Below are 18,468 nucleotides of genomic sequence, written 5' to 3'. Positions count from 1 at the left end.
GTTTCCGTGGTTTGGTCCGTATGTCTCACTCGTCCAGGTTTCGTCCGTCAACCGAGATAAAATATGTTCGTGCGATCGATCCAGTCTACGTACCAATCCCAATTAGATCGACTCAAGTATGTTGGACCCGTACGTCGCTTCGTTTCCTGGCATACGTTGCCGGGTCCATTGTCCACCTTAACACGTACAGAGTCCTATCCGGAGTAGCTGTCCTCGTACCAATCCCAAATTAGCCTATATATAAGCGCGTCCGTCCTCCCTCTCAAAGCGCCCGACTCGGGGCCCAACACGTCGCTCCATCAAAATCGGGGACGCCAACATCGTGCCGTTGCCCGACGGGGCGCTCGATCTTCGCGGCCAACGGCTGCTCCAGGAAGCGACGCAGGGTTTCGCCATGGCCATACCAGAGACAAGATTTTATACTTCGGGGTCAGGGTTTCGCCATGGCCATACCAGAGACAAGATTTTATACTTCGGGGTCCGATCGGTTTTACTTCGTACGTCGACAAAGAAAAATCTGATCGAAGTGGTTTTCTTCCATCGTAAAGGAACGGCCTACGGAGCGGGCTGCAGTGGCCTTGATACGTCCCAGATTACGTGCTGCCAGCGAGAGTTGTCCCCAATCTGGCGATAGCAAATCTTTGGTGGCCAAACTGGCGGCCGCTAGCTGGCTCGTTTGGGTATTCTGACTTCTGAGACAAATTCGACAGATTTCGTCGGAAATTTCGACAGGATGTGAGTCAATTTGGATAGAGGCCAACCTGCAGCGTTTTATACAAATGATGGTGATCTTTGACGTGAGGAGACTTACGAGACGGATATGGCTGAAGCGGAGAAAACCGCAAGCGCGCAACCATCATTGACAAGTACAACTTGCATGCTATGCTTCTTGAGGGCTGATTGATTTTTTGCTGGCCGGTGCTGTTGGTCGCGTGGCTAAAGCTGAAATTCAAAGCCAGCCAGAAGGTATGATGGATTGATAAATCGATCAGGAGCAGATAATATGTGCATCGGCTGATACTGTTGATCATGTATTTTGGGTAGCTATGCCATTTATTTGCTATCCACAGACCTCGACGGCGCCACCTGAGTACCGGAGGAACTACTGGGAGGAATCTAGCGAGTCTTTGTTGGCTCAGGCTGTGTAACAGCAAGTGCACTTACGCTAAAATCTATGGGTTTGTATCCACATGTTGTATGTGTAATTGCCGTATAAAAATTATTTATATGTACATAAATGAGAAAGTTTATGCTCAGTAGCTCCTATGCTATCCACAATCAAGCTAAGCTATTAAGAAAAAACATCTGTGTACGACCATATGATGGGAATTTTCGAATGTGCAGCCTGCTGAGATGTTCTCAGCAATGATTTTTCCTGTGAGCAATTATTTTTGGGGATTAATCTAAAAATCATTTTATTTAGAGATCCCAAGTAATTTAATGACAACTAACTTTGCATGACATTTTCATACTTTTTGATATACATGATATAGAGAAGATTGGAAAGGAAGTCGCATGTTTTTCTTTAACTTCGAGATGGATTGTTGAATAGCGAAACATGTATGAGGATTAAAATTTGGGTGAAACCCATCATACTTCAAGTAGTGTATACAATGATATAAAATAAAAAGGAAGGCATGCATTAAAATTGAAATATGTTGGGTGTATTTTACATCTTTTGTAACACATAGGCACTACGAAGAAGCGAACTAAGATTGGTTTAAGTAGGGTGTTTGGGGAAAAAGTTTAGGTCACGCCAATACTTGATTTTCATTAAATATATTTTTTATATTTTCCGTTGCAACGCACGGGCAATTTTCCTAGTCTTCTTAAAATAAATTATATGGCTAACCAATCAACCGCTTGGGACATCAGAATATTGATGAATTCAACTCCCCATGCATGCAAATTCACTTCTTAAAAAAAGCGTACTAAGAACACTTATTACAACTACTGTTTGGAACAAAAGTAAACGAATTACCGAATTATTATTACACATCTCTAAACAGTAGCAACGCCCAAATATGGAAGACTCAACAACAGAACCACGCGAGGCAGCTAGTACAGCCTGCATCTTACTCCTCGACTCGTCCAAGGGTTACATTTGGATGCCAATGTCAACAACCTCCTCAGCTGACAGTGATGCCGCAGGAGCTAATCAACAAGGCATCCAGCCAGAAAGTGATCTGTACTCTGACTAAATTATACTCGGTGGGATGAACTGGCTCAATGGTTTGCCGCATGTGAAATGTTGGGTATCACTGCAAACCATGGCTACTTCACAAGGTAAACACAATGTTCACCCACCTATCTTATTATCATGTTTCCTAGTTGATTTGAATATACTGATTTACGATCAAAATAAAAAATAAATATGTTTTATACGAAAATCTTATACATGTTTGAACTTGTATTTCGTGATACAACATTAATGAGTACAATTCATTAGTTATATGTCACAATTAACAACATAACAATGTTTCTAAAAAATATCTTTAGTGTGTTTTGTAATTCAAGTGTAATGTATATCACTAAAAAATGCTTGTGCAAAATTAAATTTTATGTTGTAACAAAACTTCTCTTTGTATTAGTTTTTCGAACTTGCATAAACTATGCAGTGAATGCATACGAATTTGTCTAGCCTGCATCTTACTCCTCGACTCGTCCAAGGGCTACCTTTGGATGCCAATGTCAACAACCTCCTCAGCTGACAGTGATGCCGCGGGAGCTTATCAACAAGGCACCCAGCAAGGAAGTGATCCGTACTCTGACTGAATTATTGATTCGCGTAGAGCACATGCCCGTTGGGAACCCCAAGTGGAAGGTGTGATGCGTACAACAGCAAGTTTTCCTCAGTAAGAAACCAAGGTTTGTCGAACCAGTAGGAGTCAAGGATCACGTGAAGGTCGTTGGTGACGGAGTGTAGTGCGGCGCAACACCAGGGATTCCGGCGCCAACGTGGAACCTGCACAACACAATCAAAATACTTTGCCGCAACGTAACAGTGAGGTTGTCAATCTCACCGGCTTGCTATAAACAAAGGATTAGATGTATAGTGTGGAAGATGATGTTTGTTTGCGAAGAACAGTAAAGAACAATTATTGCAGTAGATTGTATTCAGATGTAAAAGAATGGACCGGGGTCCACAGTTCACTAGTGGTGTCTTTCCAATAAGAAATAGCATGTTGGGTGAACAAATTACAGTTGGGCAATTGACAAATAGAGAGGGCATCACAATGCACATACATATCACGATGACTACTATAAGATTTAATCAGGGCACTACGACAAAGTACATAGACCGCTATCCAGCATGCATCTATGCCTAAAAAGTCCACCTTCGGGTTAGCATCCGCACCCCTTCTAGTATTAAGTTGCAAACAACAGACAATTGCATTAAGTATGGTGCGTAATGTAATCAACACAAATATCCTTAGACAAAGCATCGATGTTTTATCCCTAGTGGCAACAGCACATCCACAACCTTAGAACTTTCTGTCACTGTCCCAGATTCAATGGAGACATGAACCCACTATCGAGCATAAATACTCCCTCTTGGAGTTACAAGTATCAACTTGGCCAGAGCCTCTACTAGCAACAGAGAGCATGCAAGAACATAAACAACACATATATGATAGATTGATAATCAACTTGACATAGTATTCCATATTCATCGGATCCAACAAAAACAACATGTAGCATTACAAATAGATGATCTTGATCATGATAGGCAGCTCACAAGATCTAAACATGATAGCACAAGAGGAGAAGACAACCATCTAGCTACTGCTATGGACCCATAGTCCAAGGATGAACTACTCACACATCAATCCGGAGGCGATCATGGTGATGAAGAGTCCTCCGGGAGATGATCCCCCTCTCTGGCAGGGTGCCGGAGGCGATCTCCTGAATCCCCCGAGATGGGATTGGCGGCGGCTGTGTCTCTGGAAGGTTTTCCGTATCGTGGCTCTCGGTACAGGTGTTTTCGCGATGGAGGCTTTAAGTAGGCGGAAGGGTAGGGTTGGAAGCGTCACGAGGGGCCCACACACTAGGGCGGCGCGGGCCCCTCCCTGGCCGCGTGGCCCAAGCGTGGCGGCGCCTCGTGGCCCCACTTCGTATCTCGTTCGGTCTTCTGGAAGCTCCGTGGAAAAATAAGACTCTGGGCGTTGATTTCGTCCAATTCCGAGAATATTTCCTTTGTAGGATTTCTGAAACCTAAAACAGCAGAAAACAACAATTGGCTCTTCGGCATCTTGTCAATAGGTTAGTACCGGAAAATGCATAATAATGACATAAAGTGTGTATAAAACATGTGAGTATCATCATAAAAGTAGCATGGAACATAAGAAATTATAGATACGTTTGAGACGTATCAAGCATCCCCAAGCTTAGTTCCTACTCGCCCTCGAGTAGGTAAACGATAACAAAGATAATTTCTGAAGTGACATGCTATCATAATCTTGATCAATACTATTGTAAAGCATATGAGATGAATGCAGCGATTCGAAGCAATGGTAAAGACAATGAGTAAACAACTGAATCATATAGCAAAGACTTTTCATGAATAGTACTTTCAAGACAAGTATCAATAAGTCTTGGATAAGAGTTAACTCATAAAGCAATAAATTCTTAGTAGAAAGCTTTGAAGCAACACAAAGGAAGATATAAGTTTCAGCGGTTGCTTTCAACTTCAATATGTATATCTCATGGATAATTGTCAACACAAAGTAATATGATAAATGCAAATAAGCAAGTATGTACGAATCAATGCACACGGTTGACACAAGTGTTTGCTTCTAAGATAGAAAGGAGTAGGTAACTGACTCAACATAAAGTAAAAGAAAGGCCCTTCGCAGAGGGAAGCATGGATTACTTTTTTTTTTGTGCTAGAGCTTTTATTTTGAAAACATAGAAACAATTTTGTCAACGGTAGTAATTAAGCATATGTGTTATCCATAAGACATCCTATAAGTTGCAAGCCTCATGCATAGATTACCATTAGTGCTCGCACCTTGTCCTAATTAGCTTGGATTTACATGGATTATCATTGAACATATGTTTCAACCAAGTGTCACAAAGGGGTACCTCTATGCCGCCTGTACAAAGGTCTAAGGAGAAAGTTTGCATTGGATTTCTTGCTTTTGATTATTCTCAACTTAGACATCCATACCGGGACAACATAGAAAACAGATAATGGACTCCTCTTTAATGCATAAGCATTCAACAACAGATAATATACTCATAAGAGATTGAGGATTAGTGTCCAAACTGAAACTTCCACCATGATTCATGGCTTTAGTTAGCGGCCCAATGTTCTTCTCTAACAATATGCATACTCAAACCATTTGATCATGATAAATCACCCTTACTTCAGACAAGACGAACATGCATAGCAACTCACATGATATTCAACAAAGGTGTAATAGTTGATGGCGTCCCCAGAAACATGGTTACCGCTCATCAAGCAACTTATAAGAAATAAGATACATAAGTTACATATTCAATACCACAATAGTTTTTAAGGCTATTTTCCCATGAGCTATATATTGCAAAGACAAAGAATGAAATTTTAAAGGTAGCACTCAAGTAATTTACTTTGGAATGGCAGAGAAATACCATGTATAGTAGGTAGGTATGGTGGACACAAATGACATAGTTTTTGGCTCAAGGATTTTGGATGCACGAGAAGTATTCCCTCTCAATACAAGGCTTAGGCTAGCAAGGTTGTTTGAAGCAAACACAAGTATGAACCGGTATAGCAAAACTTACATAAGAACATATTGCAAGCATTATAAGACTCTACATTGTCTTCCTTGTTGTTCAAACACCTCACCAGAAAATATCTAGACTCTAGAGAGACCAATCATGCAAACCAAATTTTAACAAGCTCTGTGTAGTTCTTCATTAATAGGTGCCAAGTATATGATGAAAGAGCTTAAACATGATCTATATGAGCACAACAATTGCCAAGTATCAAATTATTCAAGACATTATACCATTTACCACATGAATCATTTTCCGTTTCCAACCATAATAATGATGAACGAAGAAGTTTCAACCTTCGCCATGAACATTAAAAGTAAAGCTAAGAACACATGTGTTCATATGCAACAGCGGAGCGTGTCTATCTCCCAAACAAAGAATGCTAGGATCTGATTTTATTCAAACAAAAACAAAAACAAAAACAAACAGACGCTCCAAGTAAAGCACATAAGATGTGACGGAATAAAAATATAGTTTCACTAGAGGTGACCTGATAAGTTGTCGATGAAGAAGGGATGCCTTGGGCATCCCCAAGCTTAGATGCTTGAGTCTTCTTAAAATATGCAGGGATAAACCACGGGGGCATCCCCAAGCTTAGAATTTTCACTCTTCTTGATCATATTGTATCATCCTCCTCTCATCCTCCTCTCTTGACCCTTGAAAACTTCCTCCACACCAAACTCAAAACAAACTCATTAGAGGGTTAGTGCATAATCGAAAATTCACATATTCAGAGGTGACATAATCATTCTTAACACTTCTGGAAATTTCACAAAGCTACTGAAAGTTAATGGAACAAAGAAATCCATCAAACATAGCAAAACAGGCAATGCGAAATAAAAGGCAGAATTTGTCAAAACAGAACAGTCCGTAAAGACGAATTTTTCTGGGGCTCTTAACTTGCTCAGATGAAAATGCTCAAATTGAATGAAAGTTGCATACGTATCTGAGGATCACGCACGTAAATTGGCAGATTTTTTTAAATTATCTACAGAAGGGGCTGCTCAATTTCGTGACAGTAAGAAATCTGTTTCTGCGCAGTAATCCAAATCAAGTATCAACCTTACTATCAAAGACTTTACTTGGCACAACAATGCAATAAAATAAAGATAAGGAGAGGTTGCTACAGTAGTAACAACTTCCAAGACTCAAATATAAAAATAAAGGGCAGAAGTAAAATAATGGGTTGTCTCCCATAAGCGCTTTTTTTAACGCCTTTCAGCTAGGCGCAGAAAGTGTTAACCAAGTATTATCAAGAGATGAAGCATTAACAGAGGGGTTCGGAGTTTTCTCAACTATGCATTGTATCTTATCTATGTAAGTTTCAGAGGCTCCTTTTTCATTACTCTTAGGCTTGCTATTCTCATCAAACAAATTTTCAGGAACTATCCAATAAAAATTCTTTTCTAGTGCCTCACACATTCCTAAGAGCTTGCAAGGTATTGATGTTTTAATATCCCCCTCATAATTAACTTTATTAGTGTACTTTCGTCTATATTTTTCCATCTTTTCAAGGGTACTAGCAAAGTTGGTATAAGAGCCAAGCATCTTATATTTAATAAAGACTTTTCTAGCTTCTCTTGCTACATCACCAAATTCTTTAAGAAGGGTTTCTAAGACAAAATCTTTCTTTTCTCCTTCTTCCATATCACAGAGTGTAAGAAACATATGTTGCATTACGGGGTTGAGATTAACAAATCTAGCTTCTAACATGTGTACTAAAGAAGCAGCAGCAATTTCATAAGTAGGAGCAAGTTCTACCAAGTGTCTATCTTCAAAATCTTGAACCGTACTAACATGAGTGAAAAAATCTTCTATATTATCTTTTCCAATGATAGACCCTCGTCCTACCGGTATATCTTTCAGAGTGAACTTAGGAGGAAACATAATGAAATAAACAAAAGGTAAATAAAGTAAATGCAAGTACTAATTTTTTTGTGTTTTTAATATTGAGAACGCAAACAAGACAGTGAATAAAGCAAAGCAAGTAACTAATTTTTTTTGTATTTTTGATATAAAGCAAACAAAGCAGTAAATAAAATAAAGTAAAGCAAGACAAAAACAAAGTAAAGAGATTGGAAGTGGGAGACTCCCCTTGCAGCCTGTCTTGATCTCCCTGGCAACGGCGCCAGAAATTTAGCTTGATACGCGTAGAGCACACGCCCGTTGGGAACCCCAAGTGGAAGGTGTGATGCGTACATCAGCAAGTTTCCCTCAGTAAGAAACCAAGGTTTATCAAACCAGTAGGAGTCAAGGATCACGTGAAGGTCGTTGGTGACGGAGTGTAGTGCGGCGCAACACCAGGGATTCCGGCGCCAACGTGGAACCTGCACAACACAATCAAAATACTTTGCCCCAATGTAACAGTGAGGTTGTCAATCTCACCGGCTTGCTGTAAACAAAGGATTAGATGTATAGTTTGGAAGATGAAGTTTGTTTGCGAAGAACAGTAAAGAACAATTATTACAGTAGATTGTATTCAGATGTAAAAGAATGGACCGGGATCCACAGTTCACTAGTGGTGTCTCTCCAATAAGAAATAGCATGTTGGGTGAACAAATTACAGTTGGGCAATTAACAAATAGAGAGGGCATAACAATGCACATACATATCACGATGACTACTATGAGATTTAATCAGGGCATTACGACAAAGTACATAGACCGCTATCCAGCATGCATCTATGCCTAAAAAGTCCACCTTCGGGTTAGCATCCGCACCCCTTCCAGTATTAAGTTGCAAACAACAGACAATTGCATTGAGTATGGTGCGTAATGTAATCAACACAAATATCCTTAGACAAAGCATCGATGTTTTATCCCTAGTGGCAATAGCACATCCACAACCTTAGAACTTTCATCCTTGTCCCGATTCAATGGAGGCATGAACCCACTATCGAGCATAAATACTCCCTCTTGGAGTTACAAGTATCAACTTGGCCAGAGCCTCTACTAGCAACGGAGAGCATGCAAGAACATAAACAACACATATATGATAGATTGATAATCAACTTGACATAGTATTCCATATTCATCGGATCCCAACAAACACAACATGTAGCATTACAAATAGATGATCTTGATCATTATAGGCAGCTCACAAGATCTAAACATGATAGCACAAGAGGAGAAAACAACCATCTAGCTACTGCTATGGACCCATAGTCCAAGGATGAACTACTCACACATATATCCGGAGGCGATCATGGTGATGAAGAGTCCTCCGGGAGATGATTCCCCTCTCCGGCAGGGTGCCGGAGGCGATCTCCTGAATCCCCCGAGATGGGATTGGCGGCGGCTGCGTCTCTGGAAGGTTTTCCGTATCGTGGCTCTCGGTACAGGTGTTTTCGCGACGGAGGCTTTAAGTAGGCGGGAGGTGTCAACACCCGGATTTTTAAGTCCGGATGCCTATTATGTCATACATCGCAATCCCAGGAATATTGTTGTTGCGAGGCATAATAGTTAAGTATCACAGTCATCATTCATTACAAACCATATTGTCTTACAAATTGGAATCACATGATCCATATTACACGAATAGTTGATCTATTGATCAATGAACAAACACAAGAACATAGCGGAAGCGTAAGATACAAGGACTCTCTAGTCCACAGGCCAACGCTTGACGTCGGAAGACTCCTAGTTTTCGTAGGCGTCCTGCTGGTCATCTCCTTGTTCATCTTCATACTATGGCCATTTGAATAGCCAGGGACAAAGCCGTGAGTACTTCAAGTACTCGCAAACTAATACTAATGTAAGTGCTAGACATTTCTAGTAAAGTTGGCTAAGCTCTAGTTTATTTGCATAAAGCCAATTTTAGTTCACAAGTATTTGAGTAAAAGCTTATTCATGTGCTAACTAACTCAAGTGGGAACATTAGTGTCATTCCCACCGTTCAAGTGGTGATTTCAATTCAATTCACCACTTCACAATTCATTTCACCATCATTTTCAAAAATTTGACATCGGAAACTGTATGGCCTTTCCAACCGTCCGTAACCGTGGACGCGGCTATTCGAATAGATTGACACTCTGCAGAGGTTGCACACTTGTGCCACAACATTTGATTTCATCCGTCGGGATTACCCCGAATCATCGTAACACAGTACGCGGATCATCAACCATAACCTTTCACTTACAAATCCTAGTATGAGCACCTCTCCCCATGAGCTTGGCCTCCCAGTGAAGACCAATCCTGTCAACACAGGAACTGCACAGGGCTTGGCCGTACAATTCACCTCAATTCACATCATTTCTCAACAACGGAGGCAGCCTCAAGCATAACCCCTATGATGTGTGTTCAGAGGGAACCCATACTAAGATGCATAAACTTCCAGTTAAGCCCTACCCATAATCAGGTATTGTGGGGGTACTCAATATTGGAAAGGTATCGCATTCAAACCAATATCAGTTTTATCACAAATCACCATCTTCTCTTTGTCATATTCACCTTCAAAAATCATTCAATGGAATGCATCATCATTCCAAGGTTTCAAAATTCAGTTCAAGTCACATTGTTCCCATCTAGAGTAGTCAAGTTTTAATCATTAGCACTAGCTCTAAGTCATGAGGGGTGCTATCTTGCTTTGCTTGATTGAGACTAACTTTACTACTCTAGTAAACTTCTTTCACTTTGACCAAAGTTAACTATAAAAGTAACTCTTGGAAAACAACAAGTAAAACTTGTAAGGTAGAAACTTGGGATAGGCTTATGGTAAGAATAGATAAGACTATGGTGCCTTGCCCCAAAGGGCTTTGCACTTTGCAAGAATATTAGCTTGCATTGGTGTTAGCTTGCCTTGGTTGTTGAGGTGGTCAAAGTGCTCTTCTTCTTCTGGGTAGAATCCTTCCTCTTCCTGGTATTCTCCGGCACTAGCGTCTATACACGAATACGAGGACACAATCACCAAACAATACTTAAGTAACCTTGATTAGCCTTAATGGCTCACTCCAAATGATCTAGCATCATCACTTAACATTGCTACTTAAAATTAATCTAGGGTTTTCTTACTTAGGATTAGAGAAATAATTTATCTCCTTACATATGTAAATGATAGCTAGTTTCCATTTAGTTCTTGAGGAATAATTTCCTCTCATTGAATATTTTTAAGATTTAATTTCTCAAACAATCCTACATGATATCACGTTGACCTAAGTCAACCATTCATCATCATTATTTGAGAAAATGATTTAAATGAGGTAGCATACCTCATACCATTTAATAATGCCTATTAGGATTTAAAATCACCAAGCATTTCATTTGAGAGTATTTGACCAGGGGTCAATACTTCATATGAAAGTATTTGGGACAAGATTTAAATGAAGTGAAGCACTTCATATAATTTGCATAATAGTTTTGGACAATATCACCTAATTAAACTAACCATATTGTCCATTAATTAAACTAGGGCATGATCATGCAAAATGACCACATCATTTTCTTGCAAAAACAATTATTTTAAGTCAAATGTGAGCTATTGGAGTTGGAATTAACTTAATATCTATTTTGGTTGATTTTTAATAATTATTTGAATATGAAAAAGTCCCTGCTTATTCTTTTTATCAGATTAATTCTACAACTAATCTTGAGGTGGGACCGGTGGGGTTGGATAGATCTTTTCTCTAGCTTTCCAACAACATAAAATTCATCAAATTTGGTTGGGTAGATTTGAAACTATTCAATTTCTAAAATAGGATCAGTATTTAAATTTCTGCCAATTTATTTGACCAGAAAAGGAGAAGTGGGCCGACGGGAAAATAAACGGGCCGAAAGATTTGAATCTGAGGGTGGCCAGCCCAACTAACGCTGCGGGCCTACTGACAGCAGGACCCACCCGTCAGCGAGAGTACTCACCCGAAGCGGTACCGTTCAACGTGCGCCGTCGGATTAGAAGCAGATCGTGCAGAGGAGCGTCGTCGCCGTCGTCGGGAGGAGAAGCTTGCTGGAGCGGCGGAGGTAGGGGGTCGGCGGCCAACCGGAGCTCCGGCGAGGGGTGGCGAGGAGCGGCGGCGACGTTGTCGTCGACGGCGAGTCGATTGGTACTAGTGGTGTCGCCGATGGTGCTCCAATTCGTCGACGGCTATCTCAGCTCCGCCGCGGGCTCCGGCGATCAATTGGGCAACTCCGGTGAGTAATCAAATGAGAGAGGTGGTCGAGGAGGATCAGAGGAGAGAGGGGAGTGATCCGTCTCCGACGTATTGATAATTTCTTATGTTCCATGCCACATTATTGATGATATCTACATGTTTTATGCACACTTTATGTCATATTTATGCATTTTCTGGAACTAACCTATTAACAAGATGCCGAATTGCCAGTTGCTGTTTTCTGCTGTTTTTGGTTTCAGAAATCCTAGTAAGGAAATATTCTCGGAATTGGACGAAATCAACGCCCAGGGTCCTATTTTGCCACGAAGCTTCCAGAAGACCGGAGAGTCAACGAAGTGGGGCCACGAGGTGGCCAGGGGGTAGGGTGGCGCGGCCCCACCCTTGGCCGCGCCGACCTGTCTCCTGGGCCCCTCGCGACGCCCCCTGACCTACCCTTCTGCCTACAAATAGCCTTCGTTGCGAAACCCCCAGTACCGAGAGCCACGATACGGAAAACCTTCCAGAGACGCCACCGCCGCCAATCCCATCTCGGGGGATTCAGGAGATCGCCTTCGGCACCCTACCGGAGAGGGGAATCATCTCCCGGAGGACTCTACACCGCCATGGTCGCCTCCGGAGTGATGTGTGAGTAGTCTACCCCTGGACTATGGGTCCATAGCAGTAGCTAGATGGTTGTCTTCTCCTCATTGTGCTTAATTGTCGGGTCTTGTGAGCTGCCAAACATGATCAAGATCATCTATCTGTAATTCTATATGTTGTGTTTGTTGGGATCCGATGAATAGATAAGACTATGTTATGTTGATTATCAATTTATGTCTATGTGTTTTTTATGATCTTGCATGCTCTCCGTTATTAGTAGAGGCTCTGGCCAAGTTTTTGCTAGTAACTCCAAGAGGGGGTTTTTATGCTCGATAGTGGGTTCATGTCTCCGTGAAACTGGGGGAGTGACAGAAACCTCTAAGGTTATGGATGTGCTGTTGCCACTAGGGGTAAAACATTGATGCTATGTCCGAGGATGTAGTTATTGATTACATTACGCACCATACTTAATGCAATTGTCTGTTGTTAGCAACTTAATACTGGAAGGGGTTCGGATGATAACCTGAAGGTGGACTTTTTAGGCATAGATGGATGCTGGATAGCGGTCTATGTACTTTGTCGTAATGCCCAATTAAATCTCACTATACTCATCATAATATGTATGTGCATGGTCATGCCCTCTCTATTTGTCAATTTCCCAACTGTAATTTGTTCACCCAACATGCTATTTATCTTATGGGAGAGACACCTCTATTGAACTGTGGACCCCGGTCCAATTCTCTTTACTGAAATACAATCTACTGCAATACTTGTTCTACTGTTCTCTGCAAACAATCATCTTCCACACTATACATCTAATCCTTTGTTACAGCAAGCCGGTGAGATTGACAACCTCGCTGTTTCGTTGGGGCAAAGTACTTTGGTTGTGTTGTGCAGGTTCCACGTTGGCACCGGAATCCCTGGTGTTGCGCCGCACTACATCTCGCCGCCATCAACCTTCAACGTGCTTCTTGGCTCCTACTGGTTCGATAAACCTTGGTTTCATACTGAGGGAAAACTTGCCGCTGTACGCATCACACCTTCCTCTTGGGGTTCCAAACGGACGCGTGTTGTACACGTATCAAGCTCTTTTTCTGGCGCCGTTGCCGGGGAGATCAAGACACGCTGCAAGGGGAGTCTCCACATCGCAATCTCTTTACTTTGTTTTTGTCTTGCTTTATTTTATTTACTACTTTGTTTGCTGCACTAAATCAAAATGCAAAAAAAATTAGTTGCTAGTTTTACTTTATTTACTGTCTTGCACTCTATATCAAAAACACAAAAAATTAGTTACTTGCATTTACTTTATCTAGTTTGCTTTATTTACTACTACTAAAATGGGTACTCCTGAAAATACTAAGTTGTGTGACTTCACAACCACAAATAATAATGATTTCTTATGCACACCTATTGCTCCACCTGCTACTACAGAAGAAGGAATTAAACCTGCTTTACTAAATCTTGTTATGCAAGAGCAATTTTCTGGTGTTAGTTCTGATGATGTTGCTGCCCATCTCAATAATTTTGTTGAACTTTGTGAAATGCAAAAGTATAAAGATGTAGATGGTGACATTATAAAATTAAAATTGTTCCCTTTCTCATTAAGAGGAAGAGCTAAAGATTGGTTGCTATCTCTGCCTAAGAATAGTATTGATTCATGGACTAAATGCAAGGATGCTTTTATTGGTAGATATTATCCCCCTGCTAAAATTATATCTTTGAGGAGTAGCATAATGAATTTTAAACAATTGGATACTGAGCATGTTGCACAAGCATGGGAAAGAATGAAATCTTTGGTTAAAAATTGCCCAACCCATGGATTGACTACTTGGATGATCATCCAAACCTTTTATGCAGGACTGAATTTTTCTTTACGGAACCTATTGGATTCAGCTGCTGGAGGTACCTTTATGTCCATTACTCTTGGTGAAGCAACAAAGCTTCTTGATAATATGATGATCAATTACTATGAATGGCACACGGAAAGAGCTCCACAAGGTAAGAAGGTAAATTCTGTCGAAGAAACCTCTTCCTTGAGTGATAAGATTGATGCTATTATGTCTATGCTTGTGAATGATAGGACTAATGTTGATCCTAATAATGTTCCGTTAGCGTCATTGGTTGCCCAAGAAGAACATGTTGATGTAAACTTCATTAAAAATAATAATTTCAACAACAATGCTTACCGGAACAATTCTAGTAACAACTATAGGCCATATCCTTATAATAATGGCAACGGCTATGATAATTCTTATGGGAATTCTTACATCAATAATAGGAACACACCCCCTGGACTTGAAGCCATGCTTAAAGAATTTATTAGTACACAAACTGCTTTTAACAAATCTGTTGAAGAAAAGCTTGGGAAAATTGATATACTTGCTTCTAAAGTCGATAGTCTTGCTGCTGATGTTGATCTTTTGAAATCGAAAGTTATGCCTAATGAAAATCATCATAATAAAATTTTTACTACAGCAAATGCCATCCAAGTTAGAATTAATGAGAATATAAGATTGATGGCCGAATTGCGTGCTAGGTGGGAAAGAGAAGAAAATGAAAAAGAAGATAATATAGCTAAAGTTTGGACTATTACCACCACTAGTAATGCTAATGCTACACAAGTTGCTGCACCTCCTACTATTAATAATAAAATAATTGGTGTTAGCAATGTTTCAACTTCTAATGCAAAGCGCGAGAAACCGCTCGAAATCGTTAAAGCTATTTGAAACCGCACGTGATAAAACTGCTGAAATTTTTTCCAACATTGGGGATGATGATCCCATTGCTTTAGATTATAATGGTTTGAATTTTGATCATTGCCACATCTCTGAAGTTATAAAGTTCTTACAAAAACTTGCTAAGAGTCCTAATGCTAGTGCTATAAATTTGGCTTTCACGAAACATATTACAAATGCTCTCATAAAAGCTAGAGAAGAGAAACTAGAACGCGAAGCTTCTATTCCTAGGAAGCTAGAGGATGGTTGGGAGCTCATCATTAAGATGAAGGTCAATGACTTTGATTGTAATGCTTTATGTGATCTTGGTGCAAGTATTTCTGTTATGCCTAAGAAAATTTACAATATGCTTGACTTGCCACCGCTGAAAAATTGTTATTTGGATATTAATCTTGCTGATCATTCTACAAAGAAACCTTTGGGGAAAGTTGATAATGTTCGCATTACCGTTAACAATAATCTTGTCCCTGTTGATTTTGTTGTCTTGGATATTGAATGCAATGCATCTTGTCCCATTATATTGGGAAGACCTTTTCTTCGAACTGTTGGTGCTATCATTGATATGAAGGAAGGTAATATTAAATATCAATTTCCTCTCAAGAAAGGTATGGAACACTTCCCTAGAAAGAGAATGAAGTTACCTTTTGATTCTATTATTAGAACAAATTATGATGTTGACACTTCGTCTCTTGATAATACTTGATACACACTTTCTGCGCCTAGCTGAAAGGCGTTAAAGAAAAGCGCTTATGGGAGACAACCCATGTTTTTACTATAGTAATTTTGTTTTATATTTGAGTCTTGGAAGTTGTTTAGTACTGTAGCAAACTCTCCTTATCTTAGTTTAGTGTTTTGTTGTGCCAAGTAAAGTCGTTGATAGTAAGGTTCATACTAGATTTGGATTACTGGGCAGAAACAGATTTCTTTCCTGTCACGAATCTAGGCCTAATTCTCTGTAGGTAACTCAGAAAATTAAGCCAATTTACGTGAGTGATCCTCAGATATGTACGCAACTTTCATTCAATATGAGCATTTTCATTTGAGCAAGTCTGGTGCCTCAATAAAATTCGTCATTACGAACTGTTCTGTTTTGACAGATTCTGCCTTTTATTTCGCATTGCCTATTTTGCTATGTTTGATGGATATTTCGATTCCATTGACTTTCAGTAGCTTTGTGCAATGTCCAGAAGTGTTAAGAATGATTATGTCACCTCTGAACATGTATATTTTGATTGTGCACTAACTCTCTAATGAGTTGTTTTGAGTTTGGTGTGGAGGAAGTTTTCAAGGATCAAGAGAGGGAGATGATACAACATGATCAAGGAGAGTGAAAGCTCTAAGCTTGGGGATGCCCCGGTGGTTCACCCCTGCATATATCAAGAAGACTCAAGCATCTAAGCTTGGGGATGCCCAAGGCATCCCCTTCTTCATCGACAACATTATAAGGTTCCTCCCCTGAAACTATATTTTTATTCCGTCACATCTTATGTGCTTTGCTTGGAGCGTTGGTTTGTTTTTGTTTTTGTTTTGTTTGAATAAAATGGATCCTAGCATTCTTTGTGTGGGAGAGAGACACGCTCCGCTGTTGCATATGGACAAATATGTCCTTAGGCTTTACTCATAATATTCATGGCGAAGTTTCTTCTTCGTTAAACTGTTATATGGTTGGAATTGGAAAATGCTACATGTAGTAATTGCTAAAATGTCTTGGATAATGTGATACTTGGCAATAGTTGTGCTCATGTTTAAGCTCTTGCATCATATGCTTTGCACCCATTAATGAAGAAATACATAGAGCATGCTAAAATTTGGTTTGCATATTTGGTCTCTCTAAAGTCTAGATAATTTCTAGTATTGAGTTTGAACAACAAGGAAGACGGTGTAGAGTCTTATAATGTTTACACTATGTCTTTTATGTGAGTTTTGCTGCACCGGTTCATCCTTGTGTTTGTTTCAAATAACCTTGCTAGCCTAAACCTTGTATTGAGAGGGAATACTTCTCATGCATCCAAAATACTTGAGCCAACCACTATGCCATTTGTGTCCACCATACCTACCTACTACATGGTATTTCTCCGCCATTCCAAAGTAAATTGCTTGAGTGCTACCTTTAAATTTCAATCCTCTACCTTTGCAATATATAGCTCATGGGACAAATAGCCTAAAAACTATTGTGGTATTGAATATGTACTTATGCACTTTATCTCTTATTAAGTTGCTTGTTGTGCGATAACCATGTTCATGGGGACGCCATCAACTATTCTTTGTTGAATATCATGTGAGTTGCTATGCATGTTCGTCTTGTCTGAAGTAAGGGAGATTTCCCACCTTTAATGGTTAGAGCGTGCATATTGTTAGAGAAGAACATTGGGCCGCTAACTAAAGCCATGATCCATGGTGGAAGTTTCAGTTTTGGACATATATCCTCAATCTCATATGAGAAAATTAATTGTTGCTACATGCCTATGCATAAAAGAGGAGTCCATTATCTGTTGTCTATGTTGTCCCGGTATGGATGTCTAAGTTGAGAATAATCAATAGCGAGAAATCCAATGCGAGCTTTCTCCTTAGACCTTTGTACAGGCGGCATAGAGGTACCCCTTTGTGACACTTGGTTAAAACATGTGCATTGCGATAATCTCTGTAATCCAAGCTAATTAGGACAAGGTGCGGGCACTATTAGTATACTATGCATGAGACTTGCAACTTGTAAGATATAATTTACATAACACATATGCTTTGTTACTACCGTTGACAAAATTGTTTCTTGTTTTCAAAATCAAAGCTCTAGCACAAATATAGCAATCGATGCTTTCCTCTTTGAAGGACCTTTCTATTACTTTTATGTTGAGTCAGTTCACCTATCTCTCTCCACCTCAAGAAGCAAACACTTGTGTGAACTGTGCATTGATTCCTACATACTTGCATATTGCACTTATTATATTACTTTACATTGACAATATCCATGAGATATACATGTTATAAGTTGAAAGCAACCGCTGAAACTTCATCTTCCATTGTGTTGCTTCAATACCTTTACTTTGAATTATTGCTTTATGAGTTAACTCTTATGCGAGAATTATTGATGCTTGTCTTGAAGTACTATTCATGAAAAGTCTTTGCTTTATGATTCAGTTGTTTACTCATGTCATTTACATTGTTTTGATCGCTGCATTCACTACATATGCTTACAATAGTATGATCAAGGTTATGATGGCATGTCACTCCAGAAATTATCTTTGTTTATCGTTTACCTGCTCGGGACGAGCAGGAACTAAGCTTGGG

Source organism: Lolium perenne, chromosome 3, assembly GCF_019359855.2.
Source record: "Lolium perenne isolate Kyuss_39 chromosome 3, Kyuss_2.0, whole genome shotgun sequence".
NCBI lineage: Eukaryota > Viridiplantae > Streptophyta > Magnoliopsida > Poales > Poaceae > Lolium > Lolium perenne.
Note: the sequence above shows the minus strand (reverse complement) of the source record.